A 25,738-nucleotide genomic window follows, 5' to 3' on the forward strand; every position below is an offset into this window, starting at 1 on the left:
GCAGCACCTGCGGCCCCCGCGGCTCCGCGCTCGCCTCGCCGAGCGCTCCTGCTCTCCTGACTGGCCCGGTTCCCTTCTTTGGGCTCCGCTTTCCCTTCTGCGTTAAGCCGCTGCTAGTTGGAAAGAACGTGGCATGCTCATTGATTCGAAAACTCCATCAGATTAAACAATTGCCCGCTTCCCTCCAGCTCTTGTAAAAGTTTATTTTACGTAGCTGTATTTTTAGAGCCAAGTTTGAGCCATATTAACTTGCGTGCCAGAAAGCCTGCTCTGAGCTTGAAAGCATGCTGCTTAAAGACATCAGGAGTTCTGCATGGCTAGAGAGCCCAGTAGGTATGGAAAATGTACTTGTGATTAAAAAGCAAGCAAACAACAGATTTTTCAGCTTACTTACGGTTATGTAAAACATCACCTACTCTTTTGTGAACTTACAACACACTGCCATTCACATAAGAGTAAGTATGGGTGAAAGCTGCCAGTGGTAATTTTAAATGTCTTATGAATGGTAGTATATGGAAAGTTTTCATATCTGTTTCAGATAGTGGCCAGCCGTTCTTTAGTCAGTATGGTCGTTAGCTAAGTTGACCATGAATTAAGTCGGCTGAACTACTTTTTCTGCTTTATTTTTTAAAGCATTAAAGGTGGTGCCATGAGATTGAAGGTTGCCATAGAGCTGGGGGGAGGGGGAGGAGGGAACAAACAAACAAAAAACCCCCCAAAAATCCACTTGCCTCTGAGATGTGCATTTCATGTGAACTTCATAACACTTCATTCCACTCCCTGGTCGTTGCAGAACTAAAGGTTTAAGTGGAATTTTCTTCTGACCTACCTAGTTATTGGTGGCAAAAGTGTTGAGCTGAAGAAAGATGATGAGAATACTTCTTGTTCCTAGTCCTCAATCTAAGTCTCAGAGTTACCTTGACAAACTTGGTGTATATTTAAGTTCTGCATCCCAGTGTAGAACTTGATACTGAATATAGCAATTTTATATAGAATACCCATTCATTCTACCATGCAAATTAGAGTACTTCACCCTGAATACTTGTGAATAATTGTCCTACGTGTTCCTAAAGTAACATCTGTTGCATTATATCATGTAATGGAATGTGGTACAGCCTAATTTAAGTTGTTTTGAAATGCTGCCATTCCGCTGTAGTAGTGCCTCAGAGGGTAAGGGTTTTTTTGGTGTGTGTGATGGATAGGTTGGTTAAAGACTAGAAGATATTGAGAAAGATGAATTTGCATTTGAACTGTAAAGGATTAAGTAATTTAACTCTGAGCTTGGTTTGTTGTGCAGTTTTATGTAGACTTCTTTCATCATTTGCCAACTAACCTAATCACTGAATTCTACTAACATTAGCAAATGAATCTTTAGTTCAGATATAACTGAATTGCACTATAGTCTATACAAGTCTCTTATTTTGGAGAGGGAAAAGTGGGCTTCAGAGAAGTGTCTGGCTGTCGATACTTCTGTGGCACAGCTTGGACTGCATAATCTTTATGATGATTAAAAATCTTACTGTGGAAACTTTCTCTTATTTGGTATTGTTTCTGCAAGGGTTTGACTCAGCCAAGCAAGGATGTACTGAAGTATTAATATTTGGCCTGTGCTACTTCATATCCTTACCTATGTAACAGATACATATTAAATCTGTGCAAATGCAAGGTCTGGGCAGCTTCCAAAAATGCCAGTACTCAATTAGTCATCACAGCTGGTCAGTAGTACAGACACCAACCTCCATTCCTTACTGTGGTATTGTAGTGTCAGATAGCTATTGGCATAGCAATAGTGTATGTTCATGAAATGTGGGCAATATCACTTGCTTAAGCATCAGTACATCCATAACATTAGCAATGAAATAATGAAAAAGCTGTTTGAAGTAATTCTCAGTGCCTAGTCATATCTACATCTCGCAGATTTTGGCAAACTGCTGAATGTATACACATCATCGCTTTTAAAAATATGCTAACTTTCTTGCTAAGAAGTTCTTGTATAAATGCTGCCTTTGCAACAGGTCATAATTAGGAAAGGGGGAGAGGTGTGAATGTGTTTACAGAACACTGTATCCAGCTTTCAAAAATTCATTTTCTTCCTGGTCTTGAATCTTCCAAAGATTTGGCAAGTCTGTTTATGCATGTTTCTGCAGACAATAGAATGCTGATGCAAATTGAGAACAGCAAACAAAATGGTTGGGTGTTGTTGCAAATAGGGGGAAACAGTCTCAAATATCTTGCATATTATGTTTCATTTGTTTCCTTTTGCATTGTAGTATGTTAATTGGAACAAAACTTACTAGCATATAGCTGGAAACAGTAGTTGGCACCTGAAAGGGAATGCAGGTTTTTGCTTCTGAAGTTTTGCTTTTGACCGCATGAAGTCTTAAAATGAGATACAGTGAACTGAAGGAGTTTTTTGGGGCAGTGGGTACAAAGAATTAAGCAGTGTTTTATGGAGCAGCCTGACTCCCAAATTCCAGAGGCTATGGTATTCAGAGTAATCTAGGCCTTTGCAACTTTATGGATARGATTATGGGAGTATAAGTATAGACATCATGTTATATCTTGGGCTCCCTTATTTTTATTGTTCTGAGTAAACAGTCCATTCCTTTTTTTAAGATTGGCTGTGTATGTTAAAGACCTTAATGGTAGCCCAAGCTAGTTAGACCTCTAAGTGCTAGGTAGTTACACAGGGTGCTGAAATCCTGGGTCTGATCAATGACTAGTGAATTATGGACATCTCTCTCTGGATGCAGAAGAGACAGATGCCTCTTCAGTCAGGTTGGTACAGTTGAGGACGAGAAGAGGGGAAGGAGCCTGGGGTTAGCCTAGATGCAAAGATACCAAACTTGTATGTGCGAATACTGAACGTTCCAGGTTTGTCTCTGCTAATGCTATTACAAATCCATTTCATGGCAGTGTCAGAGAACCATTTCTCTGGGTGTGTTGTGTGCACACATACTTATCTCTGAACTGAGTTTGAATTAGCCTGTGTACTTAAAGTAACTGTGATAACATTTTGATGTTTTTCAGTTTCAGTTGCAAGCTGGGATTCCATCCCCAGAGATCCACCCCCTCAATTCTCAAAGCTCCAGTGCCTTTTTACCAAAGCATCTTCATAAAGCTAGAAAACACACTGACTTTACAAGGTGGTGGTGAGCATACAATAAAAAGTCACGTCTTAAAATATCTTTACCACAGTGCTGATTTCTTGCTCTTAGTCCCTTTACTTGGCAGCAACCAGTTGAATTTCTGCCAAGACAGGTCAGGCTGGTACTTGAAACTGCATCCCTTGCATTCTGGGTAGGTAGCTCATCTTTCTGTGTTTGGGCAGCAGGAGGAAGGTGTGAATTGAAGTGAATTGTAAATGAGTCTTGTGTCTTTCTATCTGCCAGCTTTTTTAAGGCTGAGATTTTGTATTTCCATGAAAAAGTGACATTTCGCCTAGGGAGAAGCAGGAGGTACTGGCTGTTCAAAATCACAGTGAATAACAATTAAGGTGATAAAGAATCAATGGTACTATGTGGGCCATTTAACTGTTCAGACAGATTAACAATTTCTATCAGCTGTGGTAGGGGCTTTCCCTACTATAGTGTATCAAAAAGTGTTTAGTGCTTTGCTAAAGAGTAATGATGTGAGAACTTCTTAAACAATAGCATTTTCTTCAGCTTAGGAAGGCCTTCAGAATTGTTTAAGACTTTTCTTAGCATGTGTTCCTGTCTGGTCTCATCTAGTCATCTCTCATGCTTCTTGGGAGTCAGTATCTGTAATACAGTAAAAATTACCCTTTGTTTCATCCACCTCATCTTTGAGTCTAGTTTGTATTGTAGTTTTACAGTGGTGGTGTGTACTGCTTAGGAAGCTGTAATTTCTCTGGACTGTTTAAAGGTTCAAATGTGGATGGAATAATTGCATGAGCATAAAACAGTTTTGAAAACTTATTGGTGGTAAAAAACGGGCTTGAATGTGTATTGGTGACACCATCAATTAGCCTTAAAGGCATTGATGGCAGGACAATATAATAGCAGTTGGAGAAATACTGCAAATCTGCCTTTGACTGTTCTGATTAAATGTACCACATGTTGGGTAACAAGAAACAGCAGGATGGTGCTTGGCGCAGAGAGAGGAGAATGGAAGTAGTGAAGGCAAGTAATGAATGCCTGCCAGAAGTGATAACCCCTGGTGAGGAAAAGAAACATGGTAATCTAATGGTGGTGGCAGGGGACAGGAGTATGGTGTAGGACTAAAGCACATAATGCTATAGACATAATAAAGATGTTGAAATGCCAGGAGAAATTTGAAATTCAGCAATGGGACTAACAATGAATACATGAATAAATGAGATCAGGAAGCAGAATTCGAATGCTACAGTTCTCCATAGCCTGTAACTTTTGCAATTTTTGGTTTTTGACTCAAAGATTTTCTTAGATTAATTTTTGTTCCAATCTAAGGAAACGATTGCTTGAGTCACCTCCTGTTGGCAAAGGGGCATCAGAACTTTCTGGGGAAAGGATCAAGTGGGAGCCACTACTGCACAGCAGGAATGCAGGATCAAGCTGAAGGAACTAGTGGCAGGCCTCCTGGGTCACGGTACTGCAGAAAGCATGACTGCAGGCAGGAAAAGATAAATGCTCAGCTTCTGTTTTAAAAAGCAAAGGCTATGGGAAATGAAATTACTTTGTTGTGATGTTTGAAGTACTCCTGGGAAATGTTATGTGCAGCAACAGAAGATGTATGGAGCCCAAAGGAGAATCCAAAACCTTGTGGTATTTACCCACCCTGAAAATGGTTTAAAAAAAAAAAAAAGTTCAGTGGCTGCCTTTGCAGTTGTGGCATGATCCAGATGAGCCTTGTTGTAGCTGGATTGCCTATCCAGTTGCACTGTGATCCTAACCAGACTTAAAAGCAGCTGAGGAGGACAAGAGAAACATGACCAAATGTATAGAAGGATGAAACCTGTGGAGAAAGGGTAATTAACTTTATATAGTGAGATCTTACTGGCCAGAGTATGGATTAAATACAGCACAAACCTAGGCACTAAGATGTGAGAAGGGAGACTGCAGTGGTTTTAATGGGCCTTGTGTGAGGCTTTTGTGCTTAGAGGACATGGAAGGATAAGGGACCAGTGCAAAAGGATTCGCAGATGCTGTTGGGCTGTGTGTGTGTGATGTTTTGTGCTCTCTGTCGTTAGCCAGGAAAGCAAAGGCCAGGCTAAACAAAGTGGTGTTGTCCCAGGAGCAGGAAGATAGTCTGTTAGTGGTGCTAACTCTGTTGGTTGCAAAAGCTGCGATTGTCAAAGAATATGGAATGCTTCAGCCTCTCTCCTCTCCCTGTTCACACTGTCTTGTTACGTTGTTCGAAATGGCCACCTTGCTCCAGAACATGCAGGTGGTTACCTCTTACAGGGAGGTACATAGCTGTTGCTGTGTAGCTGTTCCTGAAAGAATGGTCCAGTCTTGAAAGATGCCGTCATCATGATCACAGCAAACCATCAGACATCAAGCCTTCTAGTACCATGGAAAATAATACTTTGAAGTTTGATCTTGGGGAGAAGAACAGCTGTGTTCAGTGAGTGACTGGCTAATGGCACAGTACAGTTAGAAAGCCCAAGTATGCCAGCTGTGTGGTGGTATTTTGGGGGCAGCAGGAGGAAGTGTCATTTCCACCATCCTAAAGTTTTTTCTGCTGCTGCCTTGTTTGCAGCACAGACTTGTCCATCCTCAAAGTTGCTCATAGTTGCTTGAGCTCTAACACAACCATTTGCTGAGTGAAATTGCTCCATGATGTTCCATGAATATTTTGGGGCAAGTGCTGTTTGCTCTCAGGTGACTTGACCTTGAACAGTACTCTTAAAATTTTAATTACGATGGCAGTTGTGGTGCTAGCCAAATTTTAATTCAAGCTGCCTAACAAAAAGCAAGGAAGATGAAACAAGAAACCATGGGAATTAAGTTCCACAATTCTGTTGCTTTACTCTAAAGAATCAAATCCCCCAAGACAAAACATGAAAATATGGGGGGGTGAGGGTACAAAAAGATGTTTTTAAAGATTTCATATCAGAACTGTGGCTGACCTCTTACAAGGGAACACTGAATGGAAGAGCAGGGCTTTGGTGTCGAAGAGATAAGGCAGAAGAATACCTTGATGGTGGTACAAGTGGGTGGTTAAGGTGAATTACGTATGCAGCAGTTGTTGCAGATTATTTGGAACAGATGAAGAAAGCTTGCAACCAGTGAGAAGGATAGACATGCCCTGAGGAACTGAGCAAACCAGTACTGAAAAAACTGTAAGGTCAGGGTGTGAAAATGACTCCCTAATAGCTGTGAATACTTTTACAGGAAAAATACTTTCCTATCTAATGCTATTATCATTTCTTTTCAAAATGTAAATTAGAGTTCCAAGAACTGAAAATCTCATCTGTGTATGAGGGGGAAAAAACTCTGTTAAGCTGAAAGCTGAAAATGGAAGTTGAAGTCAAAACACACTATTCCATATGGGTTATATTATAATCAGCAATGGCCTTAACTTTTCTGGAATAGTTTCACTCCTTTCAAAACTTCAGCCTTATCTGGTCATTTAAGAAAGAGAATGAATTGCCTGTCTTCAAAGTGACGTCTGGTTGTAGCATTAAATTCTGCCCTCTACGTTTGGATCTTGTTACTAAACAAAGTCAAGTGCTCCCTGAGCGGAAGTGCTTTGTAGTTTTCTCTTCTGAGCCAAAGGCTCTGCTGAACAGTATCAATACAGAGGTTGTGATTTAAGGAGGTTTTGGAGACTTGAAGAGGTTACAGGTCCATTCTGGTGAAGAGCAAAAGTGCAATTTGACTTAATAAAATAAAGCAGCAAGACTAGTAAAACGTAAAAGCAGTGGGACCTTTTAACAGAATGGCTTAATTGCTTCAGAGTTGTGGAAGCTTTTGAGTCCAAAAGGTTATATTTGAAAACAATCTTAACTTGTTTTCTTCCACCATAGAAAAATGTTAATCTGCATTTCGATGTCAGTTCTGTTGGTGATGGAGGTTCAGTTCATTGCCTCATGAAAGAAGATGAACAGCAGAGCTGAGAATTACTTGCAGAAGACCCTGATCTTAGTTCACCAGGTTGATACTGAGCGCCCTTAAATGTTCTTGGGTTGGTTTTGTCTCATGTTAGCTGAGCACTTGCAATATGTCTGATGCCTCAGCAAGTGATTAGGTATAAGTTAATGTAGCTGTGACAATTGTACTGTCATTACAAAAGAGATGCAGTGTCTTGACCTTGAAGCATACTCATTGTATTTAAGCAGTACTCTAATAGTGTGATACCTTGTTAGAGTTCTTGATAGTCCACGTTGCTAACTATACTAATGGTTTACTTAGCTTTTTCTCAGGGTAGTGATTTTAGTTTTGGAGCCCAATAAGAGGCTGTAGAAGTTGTAGAAGTACATAACCCCTTGATAATTAACATCATTTGAACTTCTCAAAATGAAGGCATGCATATAATCTTAAGTACACAAAATTAGGTCTGTTGTTGCTGTATGGTGATCTTAGCCCAGGAAGGGTGTCATTTTGATGTTAAATTTCATATTGAGAATTACTTACCTATAGCACTACTTACCTTCAGGTAGCTTGCAAATTAGTTCATGCTTTGATTTGTTTGTTTCCCAACACAAGTGGGAAGATTTAAATACATAACTTTGAAATGTTTTTGTGTGCGTGGGTATATTAAATGTCAGCTGGGAATTTTCTACCTAAAGGCTTAGTGCAGCTGGATACTGTTGCACTCGGGATCAGCCTGTATTGAGTTTTGGAGGAGAGTTTCCCGTAAGCAAGTTTCACAAATGGTGAGAGGTTATCTAGTCAAGACTTGGAAAGCTTCCATGTTGCAGGGTTCGTGTGTTTTTTGACACAGTACCTGTGCATTTGGAATTGTATTATCTCCTGCCTTCTTGCATTACTTTGCAGGTGACTTGCACAGCAAATGCTGGTATAGCAGCTGTCCCAGTGCATATTGTCTTTCCAGTGCTATATTAATATTAAATATACTGCTGACTGCTCTGGGTGACTAATATTCAGTAGCTGCTCCACTTGCAGACAGACATCTTGTAGTCAGGCACTCCTGATGTTGGCCTTGCTAGTAACCTGTTTCTGCATCTGTAGCCCTGTTCCCTTAGTGTTAGGAAATCTCATGTTTAACATAAACAGTTATTAACTTTTTATTAAGTCACTTTGGAAAGTTCCATAGGAGTCATCTTAACAACATGAAGTGAAGCAGCTGCTCTGTGTGTGTGCATACATGTTCATGTACTTACTGGGGAGACAGTGCTGTCAAAACCAGAGCTGGCTTAGTGTTTTCAGGTGTTGGCTGAATGGGAAGCACCTTAATTTCCCCAATATCAGTTTAGCCAGATAATTGAGATTTCTTGGCCTAAGGCTTGTGCTGTAGCTTTGTGGGTCTCTTCTGTAGAGAGGGTATAACAAGGTGAACTGTTAGCCCAGCTCCAAACTAGAGGGGAGAGTTACCTCTGTTTTTATGGACAGGCTGAGTTGAGGGGTGGTCTTTCTGGTACTCCGTCCCTTTTTACTAAAAGTTATTTGCACTTACTGATTCATGGGGGTCCAGGTCATGTTCTCTTGGTCCTAGGAATACTTCCTCTTTAGCCTATTTTCCTTAGCTCTTGGTAAAGCATTGCATTATACAGTTTACCGTGCTTGGTTGCCTGTTATCTTGTCTGCCTTGAATATGAGGCACTTGCTATCATTTGTGGGCAGGATGGTGATGACACACACATAGCCCATCTGTGTGGGTCTGGTTTATGGGTTTTCCCTGTCTCACAGTGAAATAAGATCACTTGCTTATTTTTTGCCTTCCAGAACTTGTTTAATTTGCCTGCAGCTTAGGGTCATACGTACTTGTTGTGTGTACACTCCACCTGAACAGTGAAGCTCTAGGTTTTTTGTTGTTGTCTCATTTTGTGGCAATGTAGACCCCACTATAAATGGTGGATCACCTGTTTCCATACACTGGAACTGGAAGGCTAATAATGAAGCCATGAATAACGATGCAGTCACTGTTTAAACAGAGGCATTTTTATTTAGATACTGATGGTCAAAGAGCATTTGAAGCCCCTTGTTTGCTTAGGCTTGAGTTCAGGATCCTGTCACCTTACAGAACTGCATGTTAGAACACTTAAAATGAGTTGTGCTGTGGTCCTATCAGGTGATGTGTGTGGATTTTTGAAGCAGAAGCCAAATCTGTCATGGTATTCGTGCATGTGACTGATTTCATAACACTTGAAGGTTCTAAAGGGGTGATTTGAGCAAGATCCCAACTGCAGAGGGTCCTAAACCACTTGTGCACTTCCCTAGTTAGAATTCCTTGTCTTCATTGTGCCTCATATTCCTGTGCTTCAAAACACAGTATTTAGTAATGTGACCCCTGTGTGTTGTGACAGCATGCAGGTTTTAATGAACACATCCTAGTGATGTATAGCTTTAGGTCATGCCAGCTAAACTCTTAGAAATAAGTGTTAAATGATTGAAGATTTTTGCCTAGGACTTCTGGGGAGGAACAGCAATTCTTGCTCACTTTGTTTAGCAGCCAGCACAATGCAATTCTCATCCTGCCTGAGGCTACAGAGTCTCCCTTAGAGATAAATTTCAAGTACCTGCTAAACATTGGCTATCAGGCACCAGTAAGGTCTTGGTGCCCACCCAATAAGTCTATCTCTTCATGTGCAGCTCAGCTTCTGTAGCTGTCATGTGAGTTGTGAGGAATGGAGTACAACTTCAGCCCCTGAAGAGGATGCTGAAGCAAGGTGGGACTGCAGATAATAGTACTTTGGGTAAAAGGGGAAGATTAAGCAGGGAGTTGCTTTTTTTAGCGTTGTTTACAAGGAACTTCTTAAAACTAAAGGAAAAATATAAAAGGACAGAAAATACATGGATGAAAGGGAAAATGACAAAAACAGCTGTTTTCTTTAACTGTAGTTACAGCAGTTGTGCTGTATTGACTAATCTCTTTTTCTGGACTATATACTAGTCTAAAACTCCTTGCTTAGGGTGTAGTTTTCATTGCTTGAAGCAAAATTGTTCTTGCATACTACCTGCAAAGTATTCCTACTACCACAATCAAATACTCAAAGAAGTCCTCTCTGTGTTGAAGCAGAAAATTTCTAGAATGGTAGCGGCTGGTATTTGGTACCAACATTTGTTTCTGACATGTTATATGGAACTTGTTTGCTTCTGGATTTAAATTCTTGTGTGAGAGAAGCAAAGCACGCCACTTATTTGGGGCACTCTTCTTTGCATTTGTTCCTTAGGACCTAACTTTGGCATTTAGAATGGATATGAACGACAGGAAGCTGCCTGTAGATGCTGCTGTACATGGCAAGTAAATCAGGATGTTAGAGATTTGTTGTACAAGTGAAGTTTGTCTTCCTTCCTTGGCCCCTAGCAGCTCAGCAGAGGTCGGGGGTTTTTTTTGTTTGTTTTGTTTTTCTTCCTGGTCAATTTATAGATGTTTGAAATGTTTGTGCTTGTGATTGTTGGGAATTTATCATTTGAAATTTAAGCAATTCATACTTCAGGTATCTCAAGTGGTTTAGAATAGGAGCTTTTATTTTCTGACAATATTCAGGAGATATTCAACTAACCAATAGGAAAAAATGTCTTTAAGCTAATGAAAACCTATTTGTATGATCAAGTTTGTGTAAAAAGTATGACTGTCTTTTTAGAAACTAGCGGAATGCAGTCCTAGAAAATGCTGGTTGACAATCTTATTTTGATGAGTGTGAGTATATTAGTGGCCCCTAATGAGTGAAACAAATGATAGCGGAGCTGGAGTGAGTAGGACAGAGGCTAGTCTTTGCTTTTGTTTAACATTTCCTGTTGGGAGTTATGGCATGCTTGTGGAAGAGGCATGCACTAAAACAGCTCATTTTCCAGAATGCAGATGATCAAAATGGTGCCAAATTATAATATTTGCAGAAAAAATTAAGTGTTGTGGAGTGGGGAAGAACATAAACAGGTGAATCTGGGTTATTGTTAGTCACACTCTGGTTCAGTAATGGATATCTTGGGAGCAATGTAATGAGATGTAAAATGGTATGCAGGATCTTGGTGCAAGTCCCATACTCCAAAAATTCAAGGCATTATAACAGAATCTGCTTGTGTTCTGCAAAAAAGCTGTGATGTCATATGGAAGACGCGGGTCCTGACTTTTAGTTAACCGAAAAGGAGATTTAGAGCAGAACTTTCAAGGCTAAAAATGTGCGTTTTCAGCAACTCTTGGTTTCCGTTGCAGGCTTGTTTGCTTGTTCAAGAAACAAAATGGGGATCAGAGAGACTGGATGCAAGCATTGACCTGAGAGCCAAGTCTGTGGGGTATCTGGGAGACATAGATGGTGTGTGTGGAGGTTTTGGCACTGTTGTTAGGCATTCAGATGTACCTACTTTGAAAAGTTTACTTGTCACATAGAAGGGGAAAAGCTTCCCCATCTCTTTTGCAGTGTACAATACATGAATCGGTGTGGTGATCTGAAGCTACCTATCAAACTTTCTCCTGTAAAGAGGAAACCCTCAGGGAGGGCTTTGATTATAAATAGAAAGTGTTTTGTCAAAGAAAACTTCTGTATTATGTAAAGCCTTCCGTTATCTGTCTAATACATGAGTGGACAGTGACAGCTTTTTCCACTGTAGAGAGATAAATACCATAAAGCTTAACAATCAGCTTGGTAAGTAATATTAAACATTGGGAAGCTTTGGTCTTAAGGTTCTTCTCTAGATGTTGTATTGCAAATGAATGATATGCTGCAATATCTTCCTAATGGAACGAAGAAAATGGCTAAACCACTTGAAATAAATATTTGCTTTAGAGACATCTTATTTTGAGCTGGAAGAAGAATCAGCTGATGTGTTAAACTGCTCTGATGTCCTCAGAAGCAGTCTGCAGGGTGCTTCAACCTATGAGCATACTAACACTATTCAGTGAAACTTGCTCATACTGACAGCTAGTAGTTTCTAAATGTTTGTTCTTGGCTAATTTGGGGGCAAGTCTTGATACAGTTGGTGTCTTGTGTGACTGAACAAAGGAGCAGTGTTTTTTTGAATGTCTGAGAAGAAAAATATATAGGCAAAATGCAGAGTTCAACAGGTAATGAAGCTTAATGTCTGATATTTAATGATTCCAAGTAAAAAGAAACTTACTTCTAGTCCTGCATAAAACAAAATGGAGACAGAAGAGGTTTGGATACTTCTAAATCTGTTTGAACTGTGTGTTAATGTTAATACCTTCTCAGACTGATCAGGGTTGCATCTTCTGAGCTGCTGTTTTGAGGTTTGTCCCTCTGAGATACCTACACAACTGCTTTGATTGCATTTAACTCTTTTTTTAAGATATCATTCACAATCATATAAGCCAGAAATGCATTCAAATGGAGATAGTTATTTTTTGTGACATGTCTCAGTGGAGCTTGAAAATTAAGGAAAATCTATTGGACTTCCTAGGGCCCTAAATTGCATCTAGGCCCTGTAGGTCTAGGTTTACAGCTTGGAAAACTGCATCTTCAGGCTATGTGGTGGGCTGTATATATGCAATATAAAACTGTAAAACACCTTTTTGTAATTATAAGAGGGGCTGCAGTGGTCAAGTAAAGAAAGGCTTTCAGATGAAGTCTTATAGAGATTAATTCTATTTTGTAAATGATTCCTAAAGTATTTCTTAATAGTTTGGCTGTCTCAGCAAAGTGTCAAAAGAATAACCTTGCCATATGACAGTTGCTACACCTGAGGGGCAATAGAAGTTATTCCAGAGACAGTGAAGTTATGCTAATCGCATATACTTGATATCTTCTACTGAACACAGATTTTCTGTTTGCAGAGGCAGGAGTGAAAGCCTTTGAAGCACTACAGGAATCTCTGTGAGAGATTAATGGCTCTGAGGCAATGCTTGTGTAAAATAAGTGCATATATAACATGTTAAACTGGTCTGACTGGGCACCATACAACCTATGACCTTCACAGTTAACTGCTTATGATATTTCGACCACACATCAAAATGTATCAGTCAAATTAGTGTTGATGCTCAAAAAGAGCTATACCTTCACTTTTTCTGAAGGATAGAAATAATCTAACTTCAAGATGATTTGTTTCTCTTCTTGAGCAATAAGGATAAATGGAAAGATTCAGGAGTACATGATATTGATTTTTTTGAATGCTTTAACATGATTATTTTAAGTCTCAGACAAGGCCCACTTTTTGTGCTGAAGCTGCCTGAGTATCCAGACATGAATTGAATTTTGGATCTACTTTTTTTGCAGTAAGCTCTTATGCAGAATGATGATTCATCCTACCCTGTATCAGTGAATTACTGACATCCTTTCTGGCTTTTGCATTCTCATTCTCTCTCTCTCTCTCTCATTATTTTTTTTTTTTTAAAGCCCTAGTTGTTTAAGGCCAAGTTCTCCTGTCATTTGATACTTCATTCCCTTCTAACAGTGTGTAGCCCATCTGTGGAATCTGCCACTTCAGGGACCAGAGCCTGGGTAGCAGTATGGGTGGGATTGATGTGGTTACGCATGCTACAATAAAAGTCCTCAACTGCAACCACAAGCAGCATATTTTAAGTGGAGAGCCTAGAGGGAACAATTTTTTTCCTTGCATTGCATATATAGAGGTGGCTGAGTGATCAGGATTTTACCTTTTTCTGCAGCATTACAGACCTAGATTTGCTTTGTCAAAGGTAAAGCCAGGGATCTTCACAGGCAAAGGGGAAGTAGTTGTGTGTGTCACAGCAAACAGAGTTCCTGAGCCCAAATGTCAGGTTTGGATTTGAAAAATTAATTTGAAATACTGACTTTGCAGGCATATTTTGACCTATGTTTTGAGTTTGAAGCTTTATTAAACTCATGTTGTTAAACCCTTTTTTTTCACATCCCCTTCTCCAGTAACCTTTCATATACCTACTGACAAATGGCAATGACAAATCTGAATTGTTGTGTTCTGATGATGCTCGAGAGACCAAGGGTAGATTTTTGCCCATCAGTGTAAATAGTGTTTTAAAAAAAATCTTCTTAATTTGCAAAAGTGTGCGCTTTTTTCAGGAAACCTAATATATTCAAGTTCTTGATAAATAAACATTTGTGGCAGTTCCCAGATGTGGCCCATGAAGATTAGGTGATGATAGATAGTATTTTAAACATATTCAACAAATGGTATGCTTAACCCAACTGCAGTAGGGTGTTTTCTGAACAAATGATATTCAGAATCCAGTGGTTGTATTTATGGTGTCACTGGGTGGGAAACACCCAAAGGTATGATGAAAGATAGCAACATTTTGATTTTCTAAAAAATGTTTAGCTAGTGCAATAAAACTGAACAAATGGAACAGGTGAACAGGGCTATTGTTTTTGAGACTGAGGTTTAGAGTAAGAACATGCGAAGAGTGTCCTTCTGTTACAGGATTGGATATCCAAGATCCTGGCATAACCTGAAAACCACTAATGATAACACTTGTTTTAATGTTGTTTTGTTTTGTTTTTGATGGTGCTGTACAGTGACAAATTCAGTTATTTTTGGTAATGAAATTACAACTTTTATCCTTGGTGAATGAATTGCTATCTCTTACAGTGAAAATTAAAAATTAAACCTAATGTTGGGATAGCAAGCTTTTTGTCCTGAGAGAGCAGTTGAGGAAAGGTTAGAAGTGTTAGCTCTGTTTTGCCTGAGGATATATTTCACTTTTTGTACTGAAGTATGTGATGTAACTGACCCCATCTTGCAATGACATGTAATTTCTTGTAGTTTATTCTAGCTTCATGAGCATTAATGCCATTATGGTTGAATAATTTGCAAGGATTTTTATGCTTCTGGCTTGTTCTCTACTTGTGCCTTGTTTAGGTTTTTATATGTTGCAAATTTAGTTAAAAGTAAAGTAAGATGAACTGTAGTTGTGTGTTTTTCAGCTTCTTGCTCATTTCTAATGGCAAAATAGAGGTGATGGTAAGAGCTTTCTAATCCAACTTGCAGCTGGAACACAAGGAGTCATTTTTGGTGCACTGTAAATGTTAAGCTTAGTTAAGGTAAAAGTTAGATCCATTCTCGGTTACCTTCTGTTGCTATGTATCCCAAAACTTGAAAATAATTTTTTGTATTTTGGTGGTTAGCTTTTGGTCCTTGAATATCTATTTTTTTTTTCATTATTCAGAGTTTTTGTATTTAGGGCAAATGCTTTTAATTCTTTCTCCAAATTGTTACTGTGATGAACAGTAGTGGAATGCTTACAAGGGAATTAGCTGCATATTGAGTTCAGCCTGTGACAGTAAACATCTTCCATTCCTTGGAAGATGAGTACCTGCCTGCACAGCAAGTACTCATCATACCATGTTGGTGGAATGAGTATCCTACTTGCCCATTTTGGAAAAACTAAAACTTTATTAATAGTGTCCCTTTAACTAGACCAGGCTTTCAAGACTTCACGTGAGTAACTAAAATCTCCATGTCCAGTTACCAAGGATAGACCACTTGGCCTTTGCAAGAAAGCAGTTCTTTGAAGGGTTGGCAGTTGGCTCAAAGGACAGATTCTTGGTCTTTTCTGGTACTTCCTTAGCCACTCTAGCAGGGAGCTCCTACTTCAATTGCCTAGTGCTAATACTAAAGACAGTCCTTGTTGTTGTGTTGGATGTGGTTTGCAACAAAAATCTCTTTCCAAATCCAGTAATCTCATTTCCTTTCCAGTTCACTGTGCGCTGTGTAAAGATAGGGATCTTATTAACTGATGGACATGTGCTGAGCCTTGCTGAAAATATTGCTATTGTATCTTACCGCATTAATGGATGGGATTTAGATATGCAACAGTAGTTTATTAACTAATGAGGAATCTAACCTTGCTATGGAGTTTTAAATTGCACGTATTAGTGCATGCAGTACACCAAATACAGTGAAGCTGCAGACATCTATGTTACATGAATGACTCTGGCTTGTCATCTTTTTCTTAAATACAACTTTTTGAAAAAGACTTTGAGCATGTTAAATCAACAAAAGAGGATGTTGATCTAACCAGTATAAATCTTCAAGGTCCCTTAAAATCTGGATTCTATTTGTTTGAGCTTTCTTTAAAAGTGAATCTCACCAATACTTGGAATGACTTCACACTTGTGTTTTCCCTGAAAGTCCTTTTGTTTTGGTTCAAGACAAATTACATTAGTTTGTTGGTACCAGTTTATGATAGCTGCTTGTCAGAAGACAGGAAACTTTTAATGTAAACTTTGAAGAACAGAATTCTGATCATTGTTCTTTATTAAGCACTTCAGTAAACATGATGCCGGAGCATATCTCATATTTGAGATGACGAAAAAGAATGTCTTGAACTTGCAAAATCAGCTGATTATTATGATTGCGAATAATTCATGACCCTTCCAACAGTGCAACAAATTAATTTGTTCTCTTGTGTGCAGGAGGATCTACAAACCAGCTCCCTAATGTGATTGGATACACTGCTGGTCACCATTCAATTTTTATTAAAAATTAATAGCATAAATGGACTGTAGTATAACACAGTCTTGATGCAGATGAGGTAGAAAGATATTTGGGCAGTGAGTTGCCAGAGGACTTAGTAGACTTCCAGTGTGCCCAGCAAATTGAATTTTCCCTCCTCACCCTTCAAAATCAAAAGCATTCTGGTGTTCATCATTTAAATTAGTGTCTGTGTTAGGTCAGATTCTGCCTGACAGTAGGACAGGAGTCTTGACTGACAGTGTTCTGCCATATGTTTCTGTGAGGAAACAAAGATGTATTTAGTCTTAAACACACAGTTTCTGGGTCGCCCTAGAAGCTGGAGGAGAAGTTTCCATTGAAGTTGTTTCCCAAGATCTAAGTCTGCTTTATAAAGGATACTTGCAGCCAACAAAATGATTGAAATTATCCCAACCAATACAAAATCTATGCTTTCCTACAGCTGATAAGGAAACTGGTGTTATTTTCCTTGTCTACCCCTCTTCAGTGCCAGATACTTCAAAGTTCACTGCATCTAGCACTGAAATAAAGGTTATACACAGAACACTAAACGCTGACTTTGTTACTAGTTTGTTGTAGAAATGGTCCAAGTATATTTTGTCTTGTTTGCTTATAAAGTTTTCCAATTGCTGCCTCAGAGCATTTTGTTTAAAACAGTTGTACCTTTCATTTCTTCTTCCCTCCCCAGAAGCAAATGGTTTTTGGGGAGTTGAGTGTTAAATTGGAAGTGACCTTACTTGCCTTCAGTCACAAATAGCAGCAAGAAGGAAGGGGATTCCCCTGCTGCCCATCCCCATTCATGGCTTTCTATTTCTGTGCAAACCCCACCTTACAGTGCACGGTGACTGCCAGCACTCAACCTGCTGCAACAGTTCAGGTGCAAACCAACGCGCTGCCCCCCCCCCCCCAAAAAAAAAAGGAAAAAAAAAGAAAAAAGAAAATAAAAAACAGTCTAGGTTGTGAGCAGGCAAAGTTGCTGTGGTACAAGTGCTATAATTTTTTGGCTGGGGGATGCTAGTAGAATTAGATGTTATGAGATTTGTTGAAACAATTTTATTTTGATGTTCATGGTTGTGTGCTAGTTTGTGTGCTTGATGAGTTGTTCTGGGCAATGTGACTCATGGGTTAAGATGCTGCTAATGGTGAAATGTTGAATTCTGGTTTTGAAATTCAAAGAAAATAAATCTTGGATATGGTATTTGGAAAGGACAACTTTTTGTTATTGTTCAGATGGCTTGCTTTTATGTGACAGGGCTTCTTGCACTGTAGCTATTATGGGGACTAAGCACTTAAACAGTAAAAAAAAAATAATGTTTTGGTGTCTCTTCTGTGTGGTAACACTTTTTAAAAATTCTGTGATATGAGGCATTAGTAAAAATATACTCTTATTTGAACAAGAGTGTAATATAGTATTTCCAACTGTTCTTGACCACTTTATTACCTATATTGGGTGGCTGGCTAGCTGATTAATTGTTTATCATCCTAAAATGTATCTTTGGCAACATGTGGATTGGTACTGGCATTCAGTTTTTACCCCACCTTCTAAGCATACTGTTTGTCTGTAACTCTGCAATGCAATAAATGTCTGTGGTGGGAGCAGCTGGTTACTTGAAACATATGATCATATGATTGATACTTGATCTTGAAAGTAATTTCACTGAGACAGCAGGTCTCCTAAACCAGTGATTTCTAGTGGACTGAATGGCAGATACCTGACTTCCGTAGCACAGTGCAAAATGTATATCAGGTAGGTGGAGGGCAGAAGAGAACAATATGTCATTATTTTGTATGTGATCTAGTTATTGAAGGGAAGGTGAAGTTAAGCTGAGCTTCTGACTTAATTGAAGGGATAAACTGATTTGAAATAAATATTAGTGTTGTCCTCTCCCAAATCAAGACTGTAAAATTGTGGCAGGAAGTAGAATTATTATGAAAAAGGTGATCTGCAGACAGGCTCATGTCAATCCTTCTCCATCCTTTCCCTCATGTCAGACAAGGTAATATCAGTCATTTTCTGGTTCATCCTCTCCCCGATTGACACAACTAGGTTATGAGCTATAACTGTTCCTGCACAGCATTTGTCTGTCACTTGCTTTTTCTCCTTGACCATTGTATTCTAATTCTCTTTTAGAAATTGGGTATTTTATAACCTAACTGCTTTGGATTTTTGTGTTGCTTATACTTTTTTACTGTCACTTATTTCAAAATGTTAAGACTGTTGAAACAATTAATGATGATCCACTCTTCTAGATCTGTTCCTTGTTCCCTTTCTTCCCTTGCATGGTCTTCAGTGCATTCTTGACTTGCAAAACTCCCTAGATTTTCATGCTGTCAATGATACCAGCCAGATTCTCCTTCCTTCCTGCCCCCCAAAGAATAGTACACTGTAGTAACTTCTTGCTCTTCCTCTAATTTTAGGGGAGAGCACATGCTCAAAACTACTAGTTGCCTTTTTATTTCAGCTTTGGTTGAGGAAAACTGCTTCCTGGTAGTGAGATGATTCTAGCTGTTTATTAGGCTAAAACATGCTTTTCCTTATGCTCTTGTTGTTCAGTAGTCTATGTAGCTCAGTTTTGTTTTTGTTTTTTTTTTTTCTTTTTTGAGTAACACTGGGGGGGAAACCATTTTTCAGCGGTGTTCAATATAGTGGAGCCCTAAGCTGGTAGAGTCAGCTTTAAAAGAACTTCAGCATATAAACTCATAATGTGTCAGTGTGGTAAGAGCCAGAATTTTATTTTTCAGGTCTTGCTAATGAGCACGTATTTCCAGTTATGAGTGGATGACCTTTCATTAAACCTGGCTCTTGGCCTCAGTTCAGTTCCTGAGTGGAAAAACCAGGAATATGTACTAGAAGTGGCTACCTAGCATAACGTATGATGTCCTGATGACATTCCTAGACAAAGTTATTTTTAGGGTGGTGAGGCAGGCAGTATCTCTTCAGGTTCTACTGTACACGTATAGTTTGTGAAATGAAATTTGTAGTAATAGGATTCTCAATAGAGCAGCCACAATGAGCCCAAGCCTGGATTTTTCATATTGCTGTTTCTTGGGTTTTACTTCAACTACATGCTGTCCTTATGAATTTCCTAATGCAGGCAGCTACTTGACCAGTAAGAGTCAGAAGGCTCTGAGTAAACTCAGTGTTTATAACTAGTTGATTTTTAAAGAATGCACCATAAATACATCCTAGAGAAAGCACACTGTTTAATTTTTTTTATTGTCTATTGTTCACTTTCAGGAAAAACGTGCCAGTTCTGGCATTTATACCCACAGATAACTTCATGGTTATGCACACCACATTAGCAATATGCTCTTAGTGCAGTTTGAAGAGCTTACAGACTTCTTTGTGCATCAGCCCTTGGTTTGAAGACTGAATAATTTCCCTTAGATAAACTGGTTGAGAACCTCTGTCTGCATAAGTGAAAATATACTGGAAAAACCTTAAGTAATTATTTCAAGCAGTCTGAAAATCCCATGTCCCTGTTCTTCTGATCCTGAAGGTCAAAAAAGAAGGTATGCTTACAATTTCCCCTTATCTCCCCCCCCGCCTCGACACACTCACTCTCACAGAGCTGACCTCTAATGCTCCATTGCTGTGTCTTCTGATTGCTAGTATACTAAAGTTGCAGGCTGTAAATCTAGAAATCCCTGTGAAAGGTTAGTTTCACAAACATGATCTGCTTGCTCCTTCCCCTGGTTCCTCTCACAGGTTTTCCTGCTGGGGCCAGGATGGTCAGTGTGATGCTCTGACTCAGGCTTGGCCTCTGCTTGGCAGCTGTGGAGTGGGATCTCTTCACAAAACTGTCTCCTGAGTGTGGGAATGAAGGCTGAGACACTCCGTGCTTTTTCAGAGCTTCATAACAGCATAAGTTTTCTGTCCAAAAGGTAGAAATGTGAAAGAATGAAAGAACAACAGCAATGTGTAGTAAGAAGGGAGAGGCTACTCTTGGTAAAAGTTACCAAAAATGGAGATTTGTTTTCCTCCTTACCTGCACTCAGGGTCGCATCTACCATGGACTGCGATGAGAAAACAGGTTGCTCAGACTCCCCTGCCTCAGGAGGGGGAGAAAACAAGGTGGAAAATTTGACCTCAAGTGTGAGATGAAGGGGACTGTTAAGTGAAAAGCCTAGAGCACAGACACAGAAGAGACTTCTGGGGGAGATGACAGCATCCAAATGATAAGCAGGGATTATGGTGCCAGATATGAGACTGGGTTTTATACCTACTGGTAGACCTGTAAAATCAGCAGAGCAATCTCTTTGGAAGTGGCATTTGATATTTTTACTCACAGCTGTTGATAAGCAAGGTCCCAGTATCAGGTGGTGCCAGGTAAGCTGACCCAGTAATTACTCCAAGGTTTTAATTAGGATGGTTATGTTAATATTCCTGGTTCCTCTACTTTCTCCACCACCTTTACTGAAACAATGTCTGTCCATCCCCCCGCTGGCATGGGTGGCTGCTAAAGAATGGAGAGTTGTCACCTGAAGTTTTAACACCCAAAATATGGGGAAAATGCCAACAGCGAAGCTTCTATGATTTAAATGTGTTCTGTGGTTCAGACTACCTTTTTGGATTTACAAAGGCAGCTTTTTGATTTAAGCTGTTAGATGACTGAAATGCAAAACATGTTTGGTTTTTGGCTGGATAGCAACCTGTTTTTAAAATGACTTTCTGAAGCCTGAATCACCCACATAGAAGCCTTCAACAGAAAGATTGTCAGACACTTAAAATTATCTCTCAAGGCCAGATTTTCTGCACTTTTTTTTTGTTACCATGTGCAGCCCCTGTTTACATAGAAGGCTCCCACTCATTTGCTGCTTCCCGACTCTGTTACTAGCTGAATGAAAGAATTTGATCCATTATTTCTTCTTTTCATCCTTTTCTTTATCCAGTTCTCTTCTCTCCCTCAACAGATCTCAGCCCTTCATCTTTCCAAGAAAAGGCTATGGATTTGGAAGGTATTGTGTAGATGAAAGGGAGGGTATTTGACCTGTGGTGGCTGTGCACAAAAATTCTTATACTGCTCTTAGTTGGCTGAAGAAAAGCAAGTATCTTACAGGGAGAATATAGTGGATAGGGAGCCTGAGGGTTTTACAGCTGCCTTTGTACTGAGCCATAAATTTATATCAGAAGCTAGTTTCTACAAGCTGGATGGCAGAGCAGCTGTTCCTGATTCATTCTAGTTACAATTCCACTGGCTACATTTTTCCACCTTAAAGTACTCTTGAAATCATAGAGCTAAGCTTAAAATAAGCTGTAATTCAAAACAAAAGAGTTGGAAAAATGGTGGTGCTGCAAGTGGTATTAGCTCAGCATGATAGGATGACTTGTTGCACTGCTGAGTGCTGTTATTAATTAAGCAAATGGACTGCCACCTTGATCATCTTGTTGCTCTTCTCCTATCCCCGTTGTTGATCTCTGCCCTAGTTTTAGCTTATTCCTACTGACATTTTCCTTCAAAGAAAGGAAAATAATGCAGGTGTAAAATGGTTTGAAAAAGAAACTCTGATCCCATATATCTGGGGGGGAGTGAAAAGATCGGAAGTCATTCTCCTCTGATTAAATATATTCGAATGTGATGCTTCTGTAAAATTTGAGGTGGTTCATTCTCTAGACCATATATTTAGGATTTCACTTGCAACTCTCTAGTACATAGAACTAATGTTAATGGAAGAGATCCTTTCTTGTCACTCGAAAGGCGTGTCACTGCAGTACTTCAGGAAAGTGTACTTGACTCAGATTTGGAGTATAATTGTCTTTAATTGTGCTTCTTGCAGACTAGCGAGTTCCTTAGGCAAGTTTTAGTGAGAATTTTCAAATGGTCAGAAGAAACAACTTCATAAGCCTTTAAATCTTAGGGGATAATTAGATTAAGATGAAAAAAGGTGAGGAAAAAGCAATGTTTTAAGTATTCATGCTTCTCTGATTCTTTGCAGTGCAATGCAAGTTGCTGGTCTCAGCATGCTTATTAATATGTGAACAATTATCTGACAGTCAAATAGACTAAAAGTATCTGTTATGTGCCTCCACTACGTATGTTTCTGGTATGTCCATTACTTTCTTTAGGTAGAGAACTGCTAATACATTAATACTTGGACTTTGACAGCTAACTGATGAATTCATATCTTGTAAATGTGAAGCCGCTAAGAGTTGAAGACCTTTAAGCTGTTGCATTCCAGTTCCCTTGCACAAGTGTGTGGAGTAGGCCTTTTATACTTCAAACTTGCAACAAAGCTTGTATTTATTTCAAATGAATGGCAGCTAAATAAAGTGGACTGCAATAGTTGTATCTATAGCCATTATTAGGAGTAAAGGCTTACATGAGGATGGGCGGAGGACAAAGCCTGCTATCATTCCAGAGCAATGCAGCTTGCAAACATTCTTGGTTTTGTTGTAAGTCAGGCTGGTTGTTTCTTTGTGTTCATGAAGGCCTGTGTTGTGCAACTGTACCATGCATTACAAACTTTTGTTGACAAGGAACTTTGGCATCTGTAGCATCTGTGGAACTGGGAAGATAATGTTCCAGTGTTTGTTGGGACTTGCTTATTCAAAGCTCCGTCAGTTATGAGGAAGCATCTTTGTGATAAGAGGTGGTAAATTTAATTGTCAATCAAACTTGAGCTACTTCAGAAATCTGATAACTGTTTTAAGACTGGGAACAGTTGTTATATTAAATGTTTTATGGAAAGGATGGAGAATCATTTGTTACCCCACATTTTAGATAGCTGCTTTAGCTACCAAGAAAGAAGGGTTAGATTTTCTCTGGTTACATTTCTGCAGCTAAGAAATAAAATGCAGCTTTTCCAGTTGTGGAATATTATTCTTGAGCACAGGTGTAGCAAGTAGAGGTGACTGTCATATCCAGTTTGATGCTAACACTATTCTGTTCCACATGTCTCCCTGGAATCTCCTGCGAGCGTTGTAATGAAGTATCTGAAAATTTTGTGTAAATTAAAGTTATTTTTATTTTATCCCATTAAATGTATAGTGTAAAAGGCTTGGTTAGAAATGGGTGAAATGAGTGAATTTTGGGAGTAAATAAGCATGATTTGTTTAAAAGAGGTGACAAAGTTGTGCCATCTGCCTTGATAGAAGCTGCCATAAATACTCTTCTTGACTTGGAACATAAACATAGCACTGAATTGTTGTAGAAGTTGTGATCATGACGCCTGTTCATTAGGCAGATTTGCATAAACTTTTGCCTGAATAAGCTCTTTTGCATGCAAAATAATTTCTCATGCATATGAGAGTTCACCTTTTGCAGTACAGTTGGAAAAACCAAGAAAACAGCCTAACCTTGAACTTCTAGTTATTGCTATACCTGAACAATAATTGAATCTGAAAGGGAACCTCTCTGAGCTATTTATTGCTACTTCTGGAGCATCTGCGCCTGAGTATTTCCTCCTTATAAAGGATTTAAAGAGGCTAGGTCAGCAGTGTAGGCCTTCTGGGTCCCTTTACCCTTAGACTGCAAAATCTGTTCTGGTATGCTCCACCTCCCTTGGCTAGACCAAGAGAAGTTCAGCTTTTCTGTTGACGTCCTTTTATCTAGGCCATGTAGTGCTGGTGTCTGGACAGGTACTCTCGACTGGGAAGAGAAGACCTTTGCCTTTTCTGTCACCATTACTAATCTCAGTCCTCACTTGTATCCCTCTAGGCTTCCTTGAGGAGGCACATAGTGTTTATATTAAATGTTTACTGCTGTGTAGACGCTTTGCTAGCATAAGGATATGATTCCAAGGTAGCTTGGTTTATGCTGAACCAAGGTTCGTGCAGTTCTTCCTTCCCTGCAATGTGGCAGCCCTGGCACTGGCCTGACTGTGCAGAGAGCTGGGCTGGGAGTTTCAGCGGTTTGAAGGAACAGCTAACTGTTTGGGGGGAGGGAAGGACAAGTACTGATGGGTAGTCTAGCTCCCCGCACACACTTGCTATGGGCAGAGAGGAGTGCCAGTGTACAGCAGGAGTGGGAACATCTGCTCAGCGAGGTAAGGAGAAGCATGGGACCAAGGCAGTGCTGACTGAAACGGACGACAAGTTATACCCCCAGGGAATTAATTCTCCCAGTAAAAGTGGTCTGTTTGCTAGGGTTGCTATAGCCCCCAGCATTATGAACTTCCAGTTTGGGTTGGTGAGCAGGTTGTTTCTGGAGTACAAATACTGATACTAAAGTTTGCCTTCAGGTGGGCTCAGGTTATGTAGCACTGCTTTACTACAGCTGGCATCATTCGTCTCTTCTCTTCCTTCTGGCTTATTAATCTTGTTGTCTTGTTGCAGTGGGCCTCTGGGAAGGAAATATTTATTTGAGCAAAGTTCAGTCTAATCAGTTCAGTTTCTTGTGTGATTGTATTAAATTAAGCTGTAGTATGCAATTAAACACTTTTAATAGACAGCTTCCTGTTAATGTGTTTCCTGACATTCATTAACATCTCTACTAAAACTTGAGCAAGTGAAAGTTGAAAGAGGGAGTGGATAGACTTAAAAAGAAAAAAGGGAGAAAGTTTCTCGGGAGATTTATTTTTCTTTCTTAGCCATCCCTGTATCTTCTATGAATTTGTCTTAAACTTAAAAATGGTGGGTTTTTTGCTTTGACAGAACAAATTTTTCTGTTATGACTTTTCAAATCAATGTTTCACTTAAGTTTCTTTGTATTATATTTTTCCCCATCTTCTGACTATTTCCAATAAACATAGGCACAAAAGTGTGTGTGTGTGTATATATATATATATACACATATATATATTAGCCCAAGAAAAAGCTAACTCTTTGAAAGACTTCAAGGTTGCTTCTCATCCTTCCCCCCCCCCCCCTTCCAGTGATGGGGGGCAGGGGACCAAAAACCCTCAAATGTCATCTATTACTGCAGGTAAGCCTCCTCTCACTCTCTTGCTGACTTGGGCTGAGTTTATGAGCATTGGAAGTGATGGTGATAATGAGTGTTCTTGCTGCAAGGTACTAAACACAGGTTGTTTGAGAAATAAAATAAATGATCTTTCTGTCACTGTCTGTAAAACAATCCAGCTGGCAGAATGCTGCTGCTCTGAGAATCCATGTGCTTTTTCGCTCTTGTATGTGAGCTGGAGGCAGCATGTGGGAGGAGAAGGTAGGAAGAGTGGACCTTGGGCATCCGTTTTGTGTGCTAATAGAAAGGACTCTGAATCATTGTTATGCCACAGTTTCCACATTAATGATTTTGATGGATTTTTTTTTTTAATTAGCATGAGTGATTTGTTTATTGAGGCATTGACTGAAC

The 25,738-nt window shown here is 39.4% G+C and overlaps 1 long non-coding RNA gene across 2 annotated transcripts in view; it reads left to right on the forward strand.

Annotated features, from left to right (window-relative positions):
- Positions 1–25,738, forward strand: part of LOC112968832 — a 62,631-nt gene that overhangs the window by 1,125 nt on the left and 35,768 nt on the right. Inside the window, exon 1 of one of the 2 annotated variants that reach the window (XR_003254465.1) lies at positions 21,361–21,446. The exons of the other annotated variant lie outside the window; for it this stretch is intronic. This is a non-coding gene — a long non-coding RNA (uncharacterized LOC112968832). Of the gene's footprint in view, positions 1–21,360; positions 21,447–25,738 lie in introns of those variants that run through there. 2 annotated transcript variants of the gene reach the window in all.

The sequence above is a fragment of the Apteryx rowi genome, unplaced genomic scaffold (genome assembly GCF_003343035.1).
Source record: "Apteryx rowi isolate R43461 unplaced genomic scaffold, aptRow1 scaffold_1082, whole genome shotgun sequence".
In the NCBI taxonomy this organism is placed as follows: Eukaryota; Metazoa; Chordata; class Aves; order Apterygiformes; family Apterygidae; genus Apteryx; species Apteryx rowi.